We start from the raw sequence: 17,349 nt of genomic DNA on the forward strand, positions 1-17,349 counted from the left end.
CCTTTCCATTTGGACTCAGCACTTAGCAAAGTACTTTGCATATATTGGGAGCTTAATAAATATTGAATGATTGAATGAATGACCCTGTGCAAGGCATCCTCTGTGAGAAACAAACTTTTGTTAAGGTACAATAATGCAATAAAAATTAATAAAAGACCTATTAAACAGATTAAAATTAATTGGAAAATCCTAAAGAATAAATGGGTCATAGAAATAATCTCATTAAAGATAATGACAAAAATGAGGCAACATACTAAAATTTTTGAGAGGTACCCAAAGATATACTTAGAAAAAAATAGATCTCTAAACACTTATCAATACAAGAAAGAGTGAATCAATGAGTTGGAAACTCAATTTTTAATATAAGAAAAAGAATAAATTAAAATCTCCAATTAAACACCAAAATAGAAATCCTGAAAATCAAAAAAGAGATTGATAAAATTGAAAATTAAAGAAAAAATTGAACTAATAACTAAAACTTGGACTTGGATTTATGGGAAGGGAAAAAATAAATTAAAACATTGACTAACTTGATTTACAAGAGAAAGAAAACCAAATTTCCAGTATCAAAAATGAAAAGGGTGAATGCATAGCCAATGAATATAAAATTAAAACAGTAATTAGGAGATATTTTGCCCAACAATGTGCTAATAAAACTGAGTCTAAAATTAATTAGATGAATATTTCCATCAAAAGAATAAGCTTCCCAGATTAACAGATGAGGAAATCGAATATTTAAACCCTATCTTAGAAAAAGAAATTGAGCAAGCTATAAATGAGCTCCCTAATAAAAAAAGACAACAATTAGGACCAGATGGATTATAAATGAATTCTTAAATGAACACTTAAAGAACACTTAAAGAACAATTGATTTTAATATTATATAAGCTGTGTGAAAAAAAAATAGGTAAATAAGGAGTTCTACCAAATTCTTTCTATGACACTAATATGACTTTGATACCTAAATCAGGGAGAATAAAAATGGAAGAAGAAACTATAGACCAATTTCCCTAATGAATACTGATACAAAATTTTTTAACAAAATGCTAGTGAAGAGATTACAGTAATACATCACAGAGATCATATAAAATGACCAGGTGGCATTTATACTAGGAATTCAGGCTTGAGTCTTTATAACAAAAAAACTATAACTGATTATATCAATTAACAAAAGTAACAAAAAATCATATGATTATATCAATAGGTGCATAAAAAGCTTTTGACAAAATACAATGCCCATTCTCATTTAAAACATACGAAAGCATAGGAATAAGCTGAGCTTTTCTTAAAATAAGTTGTGGCTACCTAAAACCAAGAATATGTAAGGGAGATAAGCTTACCTTCCCGATGAGATTGGGGGGAGGGGGGGGAGAAAAGGAGTTGACTATTATCATTACTATCAATACTGTAGTAGAAATGCTAGCTATAGCAATAAGAAAAAAATATTGAAGGAGCAAGCATAGGCAATGAGGAAACAAAACTATGTCTTTTTGCAGATCATATGATTGTTATACTTGGAGAACCCTAGAGAGTCCACTAGAAAAATAGTCAAAATGATTAACAACTTTAGCCAAGTTGTAGGATGTAAAAGAAATCCACATAAATCATTAGTATTTATATATATTACCAACAAACCCAGCAGGAAGACACAGAAAGAGAAAATCAATATAAAATAACTGCAGACAGTATAAAATACTTGGGAGTTAACTTGCCAAGACACATTAGGAACTATATGAACACAATTACAAGGCACTTTTCACATAAATGAAGACAGATCTAAACATTTGAAGAACTATTAATTACTCATGAAAAGACTGAGACAGCATAATAAAAGTGATAATACTCTATAAAGTAATTTACTTATTCAATACCATACCAATCAAACTACAAAAGAATTATTTTATAGAACTAGAAAAAATAACAAATTCATCTGAAAAAACAAAAGGTCAAGATCATCAAGGGAATTTATGGGGGAGAAAGTGAAGATAGGTAGACTAGTAGTACCAGATTTAAAACTATACTACAATGCGGTAATCATCAAAGCAATGAAGTACTAGATAAGAAATAGAATGGTGGACCAATGGAATGGATTAGGGACACAAAATGTAGAAGAAAACGACCATAGTAACCTCTAGGGTTTGATAAACCCAAAGATCCAAGCTACCGGGGTAAGAGCTCTCTATTCAACAAAAATTTCTGGGAAAACTGGAAAGCAATCTGTCAGAAACTCTGCATAAAACAAATTTTGATACTGCATACCATGAAATAGGGAGTGATTGAACAAGTTGTGGGCTATGATTGTGAAGGAATGTTAAGAAATGACAGTGTGACTTCAGAAAAACCTGAGAACTCTGTACAAATGGTGGCATAGTGAGCAGAACTAGGAGAACATCTTACACAGTAACAAGGATACTGTAATGACAATCATCTGTGAGAGACTCAGTAACTGATCAGTACAATGAGCTATGACAATTCCAGAGGAGACATGATGAAAATTACTATCCACCTCTGGAGAGAGAAGTTAGAGACTCAAAGTACAGATTGAAGCATATTTTCTTGTGCTTTATTTTTCTGGCTTTTTTTTTTTTGGCAATATGGCTAATGTGGAGATTGTTTTTGCATAACTTCAATTGTATGATGAGTATGTTTTATTTTTTGCCTTCTCAATGGATGAAGAGGCAGAGGAAAGAAGAGAATTCAAAACTGAAAATAAATTTTTCTTTAAAAATTTTCTTTAAAAATCAGTATGAGAATTTACACTTTGGAAGAGTCAAGAGCTACAAAATCAGGACTTTATAGTTTTGTTGTTTTCTAGACTTAAGAAGCTGATGGGAGAAAATGCTAGTAACGTAAATTAATGTTTTGTTATATTATGTTAGTAATATAAATTAAACCTGAAAATGTGTGTGCATACTTTTTCAGGCAGGAGGGAGTTGAGTGGGAAACTGGAAGAGGAAGCCAGTTGTGAAACATTTATTCCTACACACAAACACACACCACTGGGTGGAGTAAAAGGGTTGACTAACTAAATAAGTCACTAGGTCCACTGAAGGGAGGATTTTGGAAATGGTGGCTCCACTCACCTGAAGGTGAGAGGCAGCTGAGAGGGAGCAGCTAGATTTTCTATTAAACCAAATATCTTCAACCTCTATCCACTACTACACTATCATATTTTAATATTAGTTATTCACTATTTCTATCACTTCACTTTTCTGTAAGAAAACATTCACATGTACAACATGCCCTACACCCTATCAGGCCCTGCTTAGCCAATTGAGTGCTGCAGGGATCTAGGGAGGAAGCAACACAGACAAGCCATCCATTGGGGTTATATGGGGCAGCCCAGCAGAAAGACCAATGTAGATAAATCATTTTCATCTCTTCCTGATGATGCTGGCACTCTAAGGATTCTTGGAAACTTTTCATCTGGAATCTTTGGAGTTATTTACTGGTTGGTTCGGACTTTTCTTTTTGTAAGAAAGATACTTGGACTCATATGCTTGCCAGTGTTACATAGAGAAAATAGGACTGAATGTTGTATTTACAGCATCTAGCTTCTGATCTCCAAGTCACTTTCCCAATTCCAAGTCATTTCTCTTCTCTGGGCTTCAATGTTCTCATCTCTAAAATAAGAGGGTCAGGTGGATGATTGCTATAATTCCTGCTCTAGGACCCATGACTGAGGGCCTTCTCCATCTTTATAATAACAATGATAATATACTTATATACACATACACATATATAGTTACTGTTTATATGTATACATGTATGGTATTGTTCAGTTGTCCAGTTTTGTCCAATTCTCTGTCATACCTTGTATCATAGCACACCAGTGCTGTCTTAAGGAAAAGAGAGATTTCCTGGGGATCATAGAGCTAGTTAAGTGTCTGAAGCTGGATTTGAACTCAGATATTCCTGACTACAGGCTCTCTCTAGCCATCTAACTGCATATATGTGTGTACAATACACATATTACTTATATCTGTGTATGTGGATATGTGTGGATATGTATGTCTATATGTATATGTGTGTATATATACTGATACATGCACACATATACATGTGTATATATACATATATGTATATAATATGTAAGAATATATAATATCATATAATATTATTACTATAAATACATTTATATACATATTCACATATGTGTGTGCACATGCACATACACATAAATATCTTGCATGTATATATATGTATATATAGCATATACATATATATGTATAAGTCAAGTCAATAAGTGCTTACTATATACCAAGCACTGTGCATAGCCCTTGGGATCACAGACCAAGTGCTGAAAAGAACCTCAGAGACCATAAAGCCTAAATCTCATCATCTTATAGGCAAGGAACTAGGCTCAGCAAAGTTAAGTACTTGACCAAAGTCACCAGGTCGAATGTATCAGAAGCAGGGTTTATCCCCAGATCCTAGTACTCCACAGTCAGCAGGTTTTCCATTCTGCCATAGTGCCTCCCCCATGATGTCTGCCCAAGAGCACATAAGCTCCTTGAAATCAGGAACAGCATTTTTTTTGTCTTTGCATTCACAGTTCCTAGTAAAGCACCTGGTACATAGTAAGCCTTTAATAAATATTAATCACTGGATTAAATTGTGAGTTTGTGCCAGATCTTTGAGCAGCCTAGTAGGGAATATTTCCCAAGGTTCTGAGTAGGGCTCAAGTCAACTAAGCATGACATAGCTTGGACCACTTAAATCCTAGGTCCCTGAAGCTTTGTGCTACTACTATTGCAGACAATTAGTACTAGGGCTTGCACCTCAGAGCAGCTGGACTTAGTTCTCCAAATCTCCCATTTTAGTAATGAAAAGGTTTGTGTGTCACCATTTTCAGCATTCTCCTCTCATACCAAAACGGAATGTTATTTATTTAGAAATTTAGAAAAAAATTATGTCCCTAGACTGATCTGAAACCAACTTGCACCACCTTTTTCAAATATTCCTTTTTCTCTCTCATCAAACATTATTTTCTTCTGCATCCCTAAACGAAGAACTTCTACATTCAAGTAGAAACTAATCTAATAAGCCATTAAGCTTGGTTTCTTCCAAAGTGAGTCTCAGACACCACCTCACAAAGACATCCTACATGATTTCTGAGTGAGGTTTCTTTATCTGCTATGTTCCACCACAAAGGCTACTTATTACCATGTCATTTTCCTCAGAAAAGGCCCAGTTGAATGTTTTGTCTCTTTTTAGTGTTTCCCATTTAAAACATTTCCTCCTTTTGCCATTTCTTTTGCTTGGCCCTCTGGAAATCATCTGAAGGGGATTTCACTCTATTTATATTCTTTTAACCACATGCCCATTGTGTGGCTATCCTATAACTGCTTTTTCTCTAATGAGCCAACCAGAAATCCCCAGATTAATTTTATCAGCTAGGAAGATGGCAAGGAGAACCTGAGTTGACCCTGGGGTAGAATTGATGTGATGAATGCTCATTCTGCTTTGGGTATTGACCAAAACGGGGAAAAAAGATCTAGAATATTATTTCTGAGTGCAGAATAAATGTTCAGTAACTATCTGACAAAAGAAAAATAAAGAAGTAATTCTTGACTTACAGAATATGCAACTATAAGTGAATTTATTTTTATTGTTTTCTTCTACATTTGAATGGTGTGTAATAGAGGCGATTAAATGAAGTCCTACCTTGGGAAATAAGAGTTGGACTCCAGCTCTCTGGGAAGGGCCATACACTTTGCTGGGGTGAGAAACCAACTGATTGGGTGAGACTCTCTACTCATCTTTAAAATGGCGCCCTCTGACTAGGGACCAATTAAAAGTCACTGTGTTATCCTAATAGGGACTATGTCCCTCAGCATATGTAGATCATTTATCCTGCACAATTAGAGGTGCCCTAGTCCAGAAAATCAAGGGTTCCTCTGCTCATCCCTACTATATATGAATGTTCTATTGATGACCGAGCCCAACTATCTGTGGGAGTTTCTATTAATTGTCATTCGCTTCAGTGGATTCAAAGAAGAAGAAGAGGCATAAATAAAATCCAAATATACCTTCATTGATGTTTAGGGATTGGCACAGGGATGTCTTCCCTAGAAATCTCTGCTTTAGAGTCAGCAAAAGGTAATGGGTTGCTTTCTGATACATTTGCTTGAAAGGCTAGAGTTTGGATTTATCCTATTAGGAAGGGATGGCCTTCATGACATTCCATGCACAGTATGTTTCCCTGCCCAAGGATCAGGAAAAGAAAGAAACTTCATGAAACATTCTAATGCTGGGAATTTCTTTAGCCTGTGTATTCGTTCTCAGGAGTCAGCTTTCTCTAATGTGTCTTTATTCTTGTGGGATGTAATGTTATTTCATTTTTCTCTGGTAATCTTGCATCCCTGGAGAGAGCTTGACTCATAATTATATGTTATGTTGGTTCCTGCTGAGAATCACCCTTGACTGTCACTGACCTACCCTACCACCCCACCCCATCCCTTAGTGTTTCATTAGGTCAGGGACAACACTTTCAAAGTAAAAAACTGTGACTGTGTTCCCATAAAGTGTGCCCCCCCCCCCAAAAAAACCTTTTACTACCTAATCTCACAAATTTATAGTCAGGAAAGCACTTTGTAAATTGTAAAGTACCATTCAAAATGTAAGTTATTATAATTACCATCACAACTTTTTTTTCAGAGTGGGAGACTGAGGCCTTGAGAGATGTGATGGGCTGGCAGAGACAGAGCTATCTGTGGTTGATGGTTCAATGCATCTCTGCTGGTTCTATTTCCTCTTGGTGGTTGGTGAAATGTTTCATGGAGAAATATTTATGGAATCAGTATTCACTCAACAACAAGCCAAATTACAGCCCTTGGAGATGATGGTTTGTTATCTGCCCTCTCTTTCCCATTTAGCCAAAATCAAGATCAACAAGAAGGCTGCATCTGCAAGAGATCCTCTGACATCATTTTACCAAGCTCCAGTCTCCACTCGCTCCAGGATTTTTGAGTAAGAGAATCATAGAAGCTCAAATTTCAAAAGGAACTCAGAGCCTGTCTACAGTATTCCTCATGAACATTCATTTAGCCATTATTTGAAGCTGTGGAGTGAACAGGAACTCATTACCTCTCCAGAAAGCCAATTCTACTTTAATTGTTAAGAAGTTCTCATTGTTGTGCTGTTTTTTATTGGTTTTTTTTTAATTGAGCACCAAAATAACAGTGATTTCTACATATTGCTTACAAATTTTCTCTGTGGGCCAAGGAAAAAAAGTATCATAGAATCATAGACTGAGAGACAAGAATGGACCTTAAAGGTCATCTAAGGCAAGAGATTATCTGACTCATCCACAGTTATAAATGCATTGTCAGAGCAAGGAGGTGAAGCCAGGGCTTCTGACTCCAGAACCAGTACCTTTCTCCCTACACCATACCACTTCTTTATTAAAAATCTTTTCTTTAGATGGTATTGAGGATTTCTCCCATAACACTACTGAACACCCCTTGTCTATGTCTAACCTTATTTAATATTTCTCTCGATGTCAATACTCAGTGATTAAGCAAAGTTATTTCTACAGATCATAGATCTAGAGCCAAAAGAGATCTCAGAAACTAGCAAGTCTCATCCCTTCATTTTATATTTTAGAAAACTAAAATCTAGGGATTAAGCATCGGTCCAATGTAACCATCAGAAGCTAAATTTGAACCTAAATCCTCTACTTGCAAAGTCAGTTCTCTTTCCATCATGGAAGCCTTCCTCCTACTGTCATACAGTTTATTTAATTTTTATGTATGCGTGTGGCATGCTTTCTCCAAGGAGAGCATTCAAATTTGTAATTTGCATTACGCTGTTAAATATATGCTTCACAGATACAGATCACAACTCATCTAAATACTTCTCAGGCTCTGCAATTCTTGAGCAAAGCTTTTTGCAAATCCTTCCTAGCAGATCTGTCCTTGTTAATAATAAACAAAACCCAACCCAGTTCAATTTAACAATCATTTATTTTTTTAATTTATGAAATTAAAACAAGCATAATATAGTATAAGAAAAAGGTGATTGCACATGAAATTGCAAATCTATTATATATAACTTATTTCTTTTAAATATATAATAAAGTTACTCAAATTTCTTTTTTTATTTTTCCCTCCATCCCTGCCTTAGAGATAGCATTAGATACAAATATGTATGCATATGTAAAATCATTCTATTCATGTATTTATCAATTCATTCTCTAGATTCAGATACAGTCTTCCTACATACATCCTTTGTAGTTAATTAGGGTATTTATAATAGCGAAAATGACATTCACTCAAAGTTATTTACAACATTATTGCTGTTACTGTATACAAGGTTCTCTTGGTTCTACTAATTTTGTTTTTCATTATTTCATGTAAGTCTATCATGTTTTCCTAAGATCGTTGAGCTCATCACTTCTTATAGCACAATAGTATTCCATCACAATCATATGCCACAACTTGCTCAATCATTCCCCAATTGACAAGCATTCCCACAATTTCCAGTTCTTTGTTACCACAAAGACAGTTGCTATAAATATTTTAGATCCTTTTCTTTTTTTTTACTAATGATCTTTGGAAATAGACATAGTAGTGATATTAGTTGATACAGGTAGTTTAATAACTCTTTGGGCATAATTCCAGATGGCTCTCAAAAATGGTTGGATTAGTTCACAATTCCACCAAGAATGAATTAGTGTCCCAATTTTTCCACATACCCTCCAACATTTGTCACTTTCCCCTTAAATCATTTTAGCCAATCTCATAGTAAAATGATATCTCAAGCTTGTTTTAATTTGCATTTCTGTATTCAGTAATGATTTAGAACATTTTTTCACATGTTTATAAATTGTTTTGATTCCTTCCTTAGAAAACTGCCTGTCCATATCCTTTGATCATTTATCAATTTAACAATCACTTATTAACAATCACTACGTGCAAGACAAAGCTGTGAAAACAAGACTTCCCCCACTGTCCTCCCCCAAAAAAACATAGTCCCTGCACTCAACAAGCTTATGTTCTCTTGAGGTTTATAAAGTAAATATAATGTAATGGAAAGTTCTAGGAAGAAAAAAACACCAGCATGTGGGGACATCAGGAAAGACCTCATGTAGAAGGTGGCAGCAAAGCTGAGTTGAGCTATGAAGAAAAACTAGGGATTCTGAGACAGGGAGGGGGCAGCACATTGAATAGAACGCTGGGCCTAGGGTAGGAAGATTCCTACCCTAGGAAGATCTGAGTTCAAATGTGGCCGAACACTTACTATATGACTCTGGCCAAGTCATCAAATTTCTGTTTGTCTCAGTTTGCTCAACTATAAAATGGGAATAATAATAGCACATACTTCCCCGTCCTGATTGTAAAGCACTTAGCACAATGCCGGGCACATAGTAGGTGCTATATAAATTCTAGTTACTGTTATTGTTATTATATTAATATATAATATATGATATTATTATACAGAGGCAAAAGATAGAGAACCATGGACAAGGTAGTTTGTAAGGCAGTTTGACAGGAATAGAAAATAAATAAACTGGAATAATACTAAATAAACAGAGAAGTAGCATTGGATATAGATCATGGCCAGCTCCTATATAGCAAGATCCTATATTAGCTATTTATTTCAATCCAGTTGTGATCATAAAGATGTGGTCTGCTGAAAAATATTGCCTTCAAAAGCCTGCCTACTCCCTCCATGGAGGGAATACCCTGCCTATTCTCTTCATTGAGGGTGCCCTCAATATTTTCATGAATCATTCTCAGAAAGATGCTGCAGAGACTGAAAATTTGGCATGAGTCAGTAGTTGAGGTGTCTTATTAATCACTATTTTAGATATAGGCACAATTTTTTTCCTTTTTTAGGAATCAAGATATCCTGAGAATCAATCCCTGGATTCTTTTAAAATCGGCACTACTTACAATGTAAATTTATTATTTATGTACTTGGTGAAGTTGTCATACTTTCTTACTTTTTCTTTTTAAAAACAAATATTTTTACATGGATTTCTCTTTCCCATTGACCCTCCTCACAGAATAATTCTTTGAATGAAAAAAATAAGATTCTCATAACAAATATGTGTAATCCAGTTAAACAAATCTCCCACATTAGTCATGTCCAAAAATGTGCGTCCCATTCTCCATTTTAAATCCATCACTTTTATGGCAAAAGGTGGATAGTATGTTTCTTCTTCTCCAATCCTCTGGGCTCATGTTTTACCATTGCGTTGATCACTGCGGTGAAGTCTTTCAAAGTTGTTTTTCTCTTGAATGTTGTCATTGTATGGATTTTCTAGTTTTACTTGCTTCACTCTGCATCTGTTTATAGAAGTCTTCTCAATTTCCTCTGAAACTGTCCATTTCATCATATCTTATGGCACAGTAATATTCCCTTACATTCATATACCACAATTTGTTTAGCTATTCTCCAGTAAACAGGCACTATATCAATTTCCACCTTATGGCTACTACTGAAAGAACTGCTGTAAATGTTTTTATATGCAGAGGGCTTTTTCTTTTCTCTTTCTTTGATCCTTTGGCACTTAAAAAGAAGAAAGAAAAGCGAGCAGCTAAGGATGACCAAATACTTAAAGAAGAATTCCACATTGGAGACTAGGCAGTTTTAAAGTTCCTCACTTCCTCTTGTAAGAGGCAAAATGTCAAACTGATAGAAAAGATGAAAGGCATTTCTTCTACCTGATGGACAAAACACCCACAAACTGACTGAAAGAACTGCTTTCTCTTCTCTCTAAAATCTTTATGGGGAACAAATAAATTAATGGATATGAAAATATTCTGAAAATAATATACTATATGGATAAAGAGTAATTATTGTTGGTAGCTTTTGCTTTGAATAAATTCAGATTACAAGTTTCTGCCGTAAGAGATTTGTATCTGGAAAAGCTTAAGCTCCTAGAGGGTGGAAGTCTAGGAAGAGCAGCAAATATAACCAACCTTGGTTAATTGTACTATTGGAGTGTTTCTTGGTTGAGAAATAGTATCTCCAAACTGAAAATGATAGAAACAAAGACAAAAAAATTACTTAATAAGTCTTTTTAAAATGTATTTACTTAAATTAATTATTTAATTCAATAAAATGTATTTAAGACCAAAAAAGTCATGCCAGAATAATCTTATTGTCTTCGTTGACAGGTTAAATTATATGAATGGACCATGGCATGTAACTAGACTATCTACGTTTCAGAAAGATATTTGGTTAAAAATAAATAACTTTCATGGTAACTTTATGGACAAGACAGAGTAGATGATGAGGCAGAAAAATGGTGCAATAGTATGGTTTCAGAATATTTGACTGTCCAAACCTAAAGGGCTGATTAATGTACTGTCGAAAGGAGGCATGCCACCATGCTTTGCCTCTGGCCCAATTCTGTTCAATATCTTATCAATGACTTGAATGAAGGTGGGGCTGAAATGCTTATCACGTATCCAGATGATGTAAAGCAGGGGAGGGATAGCTAATAGGTAGGATGACATAATCAAAATCCAAACTGATCTTGCCATTCTGAAGTAATGCACTGAAACTAAAGAGAAAATCAAGGGAGTTAAAGATCAGTTCATAAATACAGGGTAAGACAGATTTGACTATAAAGCAGTTAAAATAAAACAAAGCAGAAAAAATATGTGTTTTAGTGGACTGCAAACTCAACATGAGTCAGCAGTGTGAATGAAGGGCAGCCAAAAGAGCTAATGCAATCCTTTTAAATAATAATAAGTCAAATCTGTTTATTTCAACAATAATATTAGAGAGGTGCTCAAAGAGACTAGATGAGTTATCCATGGTAACGCAGACAGAACACATCAAAGGCATATGAACCCAGATATTCCTAACCCCAAGGTTGGTCCTCTATCCATGACGCTATGTTGTCTCTTATATTTTTATGTTGTATTTATTGAAAAATAATATCCAGAATGAGAGAAGTAATACTCATGCTCTACTCCTCTCACCCTACCACATCACATCTGGCATATCATTTCTGTCTAGGCCTCAGTGCAGGACCTGAGAGGGAATGTTGATAGCTGAAACATGTCCAGAGAAAGATCATCAGGACACTGGGAGAACTAGGAACCAGGAAGTGAAAGGAAGAGTTAAAAGAGCTGGGGATTTTTCACGTGGAAAGGAAAATATGTGACCTTAACTATTTGAAGGGGTCTTGTGGGGATGAGGGATTAACTTCAGTCAATTTGGTTCTGGGAGGGAGAGGTAGGATAAAAGGTAAAAGTTACAAAAAGGTAGATTTTATAATCAACATCAAGGAAAATTTCTTAACAATTGGAGTTGCCCAGAGCTGAATGGATCACCTCAGCAAGTAGTGAGTTCAACATCACAGGAGGCCTTCAGGAAGAGTTTACATCAGTACTTATTACATCAGAACTGTGTTGTTGAGAGGATTCATGATTTGAGAAAGGGTCAGATTAGACCTTCTCTCCCTTCTAAACTGAAGATTTTATGAGTCTGTAGATAAGAGTAGCCTGGAAAGGGAAAAGAAAGGGAGATGTCACCAGAAAAAAGCCTAAAGAATTTATGAAGAATTTGGGAGTTGACCTTGTTGCCAAGCAGCCAGCCCCACCCATGTTGCTTTGGTTAAGATGGACCATTTTTGATTTATGAAAGCATTAGGACTTTTTTTGGCACCTCCTAAGGGGCTCCTCTCCCCATTTTGCTTTGGTGGTCCACTGGTGTAGATTAGACTGCCTGGTACCCATATGGCAATCTCTGTTGCAAAGCTCAGGGCTCCCTCCCTATCTAAATTTGCCTTACTTTAGGGATAGTCCTAACAGCAGTAGCATGTCAAAGGACAACTTAAAAATAAAAATATGTTAAAGAAAAAAATTACATTATCTTTTTAAAATAAAACTTACAGTAAGCATAAATCCCAGAGACATCAAAGACAGAAAAAGAGTTCATATGTATCAAAATATTTACAGCCGCATTTTTTGTGGTAGAAAAGATCAGGAAGCAAAATGGATGTCCATCAATTACAGAACGGCAGAATAGATTATGGTATATAGAGATAATGGAACATTATTGTGTCATAAGTGACAAAAGGGACATTCAGAGAAACCTGGGAAAATTTGTAGGAATTGATGTAGGATGAATTTAAACAGAGCCAGAGGAATAATTTGTACATTGACTAAAAAATTACACAGGAAAACAACTTTGAAAGAATTAAAAACTCTGATCAATTCAATGACCAGTCATGACTACAGAAAACAAATTATGAAGTATGCATCCCATCTCTTGGCAGAAAGATGATGTACTAGAGGTTCAGAATGAAACACGCATTGTCAGGCATGGCCAATGTGTAGATTTTTTCACTTGACTATATTCCTTTCTTACAAAGGAATATTTATCTTCATTGAGTGAGGGGATCTGTGAGGAAGCGATAAGGATGGGAAAAAAAGAAAAGAGAAAACATAACACCTTTAAAACTACAAAGAAGACAGTAAAGGGAAATTTCGAAGGAGATACAGACTGGAAAGGCAGTATAATTGCTATCATGTTAAATTTATATTTAGCTGGAAAAAACTGCAAAATGGAAGTTTCTAGTTTCACAAATCTTCTTCTATTTTTTGTATATTGAAATAATTGTTGATGTTTCAAGTTCATAATTTAAAGAATGACAAATATGAAGAAAATGATGACAATAATCAGTGTAAGATACAATTAGCTCTTAAATATTTGTATGTCTAGAAAGGATATAGACAAGAATATAAGATATAGAAAGGATATGGAAAATAGAGTTGAAAACTGGAAATAGTAGATCATCCAAAGACAATAAATATGGTACTTGTCTTTGGAATATAGATGATGGTGATTTCCTTCCCATCCTGTTTCCTTCCCTTCTTTGCTCTTCCTTTCTTTTACCTTCCTTTCCCTTCCTTTCCCTTTTTTCCCTTTCTTTTTCTTTTCTTTCCTTTCTTTTCTATTTCCTACCAGCTACAGATTTAAATTCCTTTCTGGATATTCTTGCCCCAAAAAGCTACTGTTAAAATGAGTTGACACTGTCTCTGTGTGGTGGCACATGCCTGTAATCTTAACAACAAAAAAGTCTGAGGATACTGGATCTCTTGAGTTCAGGAATCTGAGCTGTACAATGCTATACTGGGTTCAGAATCAATGTGGAGCAGGAGGACACCAAATTAGGAAGACACAAACTGGCTTAGGTTGGACACGGAGCATATCAAAGGCCCCTGAACCATGAGTGGTCTTTTTACCTCCAGTCTGGATGAGATAGGGAAAATCAATTTTTTTTTTGAATGATTTGGTATTCTAGACAATAGTATGCTAGATGGAAAGGGGAAAAATAGCTTAAGATCAATTTGCAGTGAAGGGATGTCAGTGGAGGGAATAAATACATCATTGGAATCATGTATCACCACAAGATTCAAGGTCACTTATAAAATATATTTCCCCAAAGGACAATCAATTGATTGTAATGAATGGTCATTGGATACCTACTGTGTGCACAATGCTATACCAGGCACTTTGGGGAACACAGAGATATATATGGCCCTTTCGCCTCCCTGACCTCAAAATGTTTACATTCCATTTGGGAGATAAGAGCTAACATACGAAACAATTAGAGAGTGATATAAATTGACTCTCAGCTATATATAAATATGTAATAAATATTTACATATCCCGCAACTTGGTGTAGTAGAAAGTATATTGAACTTGGAATTTGGAGTTGTGTTCTGATACAGAACCATGGACAAGTCAGTGAAGCTTTCTGGGCTACAATTTACTCCTCTGTAAAGTTGGGATAAGATTAATTTTATCTTCTTTAAATCATATTTTTTTTTCAAAAAAGAAAAAAAGAAGCCACATTGTAAACTTTGTGTTTTAATTTTCTAATTATATTAAGAATATAAAACATTAGTTACCATATAACATAATGACCTGTATTTAATATTGATGGTATCTGAATTTGTGACTTTGACTAAGATGGATGCATTGATTAATTAATATAAAGTCATATCAGTCAAATAGAGAGAGAGATAACATAACAGATCTATATACTTACATAAGTATATAGATAATAGATAAGTGTGTGAATGGAGAGAGACAGAGACAGAGAGGCAAATTGTAGCCAATAATTCTTCCCACACTGCGACTCACTGAAAAGGGTAGTCCCATGAGTAGACACAATAAGCTGCCATTTATGTAATATAATTTGAAGAACACCCTGAACAAAAAATTTTCCCCTTGGTCCTTTTAATATGTTCAAAAAACTAACCAGAAAAAAGGGCTCAACATTGTATATATTCTGTGTGGAGGATTTATGGGAAAATAGACAAGAGTTATAAAAGGATGAGAAGGTATGGAGGGGTTCTGATCCATTCTGATGAATATCATACCTGCTCTAACAGAATCAGAGATCTATTGAATAATCTGAGAAAAATGGAAATTGGGCCTTATTTCAAAGGGACATCCAATATGAATGTGGAATATAAATACGAAAGTTCTCCACGTAGGGAAAAGGAACATATTGAAAGGGAGGGGAGAAAGTTACAAATGTATCCTTTGCTGATCTCACAATTTTTTGAGGACTGATCCTATATCAAAGAACTTCACACATATTACCTCATTTGAGCCTCACAATAACCTCGAGGTAAGTAATATTATTATGCACATTCTAACAGATGGGGCAACTGAGACCTAGACAGAGTGGTTAGCCAATTTTCTAGGGTCATACAAATAGTCAATTCATTTCCCAGATATTTGTGGTCATGTCATCTCCATTCAGCTTCCTTTAGATAATCTCTACTCCTCCCCACCAGAAAACTGGACCCCACCCCACCCCAAAAGTACCCTAGATTTTGATAGGTCAGCTTTAGCCTTATCTTGCTCTATTTCAGGTTTCCATAGTATTTCCTAGATATCTCACTATTTCTTAGATATATCACTAAGCATGCACACCCCTCTCCCACCTCTCAACTTCTCTCTTAATGTGTTGTCTTTCCTAAATAAAATACAGGCTCTTTTGAGAACAGAGACCATCTTGCTTTCTTTTATTTCTTTTGCCCAAGGTTAACAAAGTGCATAGCAAATAATAGTCAATTTGAATTTCAACATATTCCATATATAAATATATGTATTTATAAATATATACATATGTTTATGTGTATATATACATATACATGCATATATTTATAAATATATACATACATAAATATATATATGCACATATACATATATATTCATCGAGGACAAGTCCCATATTCTCTAAAGCAAATTATATTAGATAGTGAGCTGTCCTCATCATCAAGAGGCAGATCTTGCATCTGACATATATTGACTAGGTGACTTAACTAGTAAACTGCCTCAGGAAACTTTCTACGTCATCGAGCATGTGCCAGTTGACAATGTTAGAAGAAGTTCCTCACTGGGACTTCCCTACATTAATGAAATGACAGGTCTGATTAAAAAAAAAAAAAAAGCTTTTTACTGGGGCTGTTGAGATTTTATTCACTTAATTTTTTTAACTAGCAGAATTCATTCATTCATTCAACAAGCATTTATTAAGTGCCTAGTATGTATAAGATGCTATTCACCAGACACTTAGATAAAGGGAACTTGATCTCACCAGGAAAAATCACCAAGTTACAGACTCCTAAACAACATACCCTCTTTCCCTTCCATCTTCACTACCATTTACACTTCCCTTCTCACAATCCCCTAAGACCTTACACGCAACCTAGAGTAGAATACCAAAGAGTCCCATGAGCTAGTTCTAGTTTTTCCTCCTCCTCAACCTCTGCTCTTTCTCATCTTGCAATCTCTGTCTTCTTTCTGTCCCTTCACAGAAGTCTCCAGCCTGGGATGTAAGGGAATAGGATTTTACAGTTCCCTTTGTTCTGGAGAGGCTCCAGAGCTCCGGGCTTCTTTCTAGCTGTAAGACCCTCGACTATTTGCCTGGTGGTCTATTGACTCTTTCCTCTGAGGTCAGACCACTGAGGGCCCCACATATGAGAACTCATAGTTCAGCAGACATGCATGCTTTATTTAGGTTTTTTTTTTAATTTTTTGTCCCTGTATCAGACCTCACCATCCTGATTCAAACTCACTAATTTCCTTTTAGCTAAGAAAAAAGGGGGGTAGAGGAAAGAACAGAGCAGCCATTATAGAATAAAAATTTTTAGCTTTGGGTGATCTCTAAACAAAAAAAGAAAGGAGGATAGTGATGTAAGCAAGAGAGCACTCCACACTGTGGTCAAACAAGAGGTCAGCTCTGGTGCCACAATGATATTCTTAGACAGGGAGGGTCAGTTGAGGCAGCGTTGGTAGCATTGAGCAATCACAGCCAAAATGGCCTGGCCAATTTCCAGGCTATCAAATCATTAAGGCAGA

General features: G+C 35.3%; 1 long non-coding RNA gene across 2 annotated transcripts in view; it reads right to left on the reverse strand.

Moving 5' to 3' along the window:
* Window positions 1-17,349, reverse strand: part of LOC140529257 (uncharacterized) — a 287,201-nt gene that overhangs the window by 111,763 nt on the left and 158,089 nt on the right. The gene's annotated exons all lie outside the window — the stretch shown is intronic.

Source organism: Notamacropus eugenii, chromosome 2 (assembly GCF_028372415.1).
Source record: "Notamacropus eugenii isolate mMacEug1 chromosome 2, mMacEug1.pri_v2, whole genome shotgun sequence".
In the NCBI taxonomy this organism is placed as follows: Eukaryota; Metazoa; Chordata; class Mammalia; order Diprotodontia; family Macropodidae; genus Notamacropus; species Notamacropus eugenii.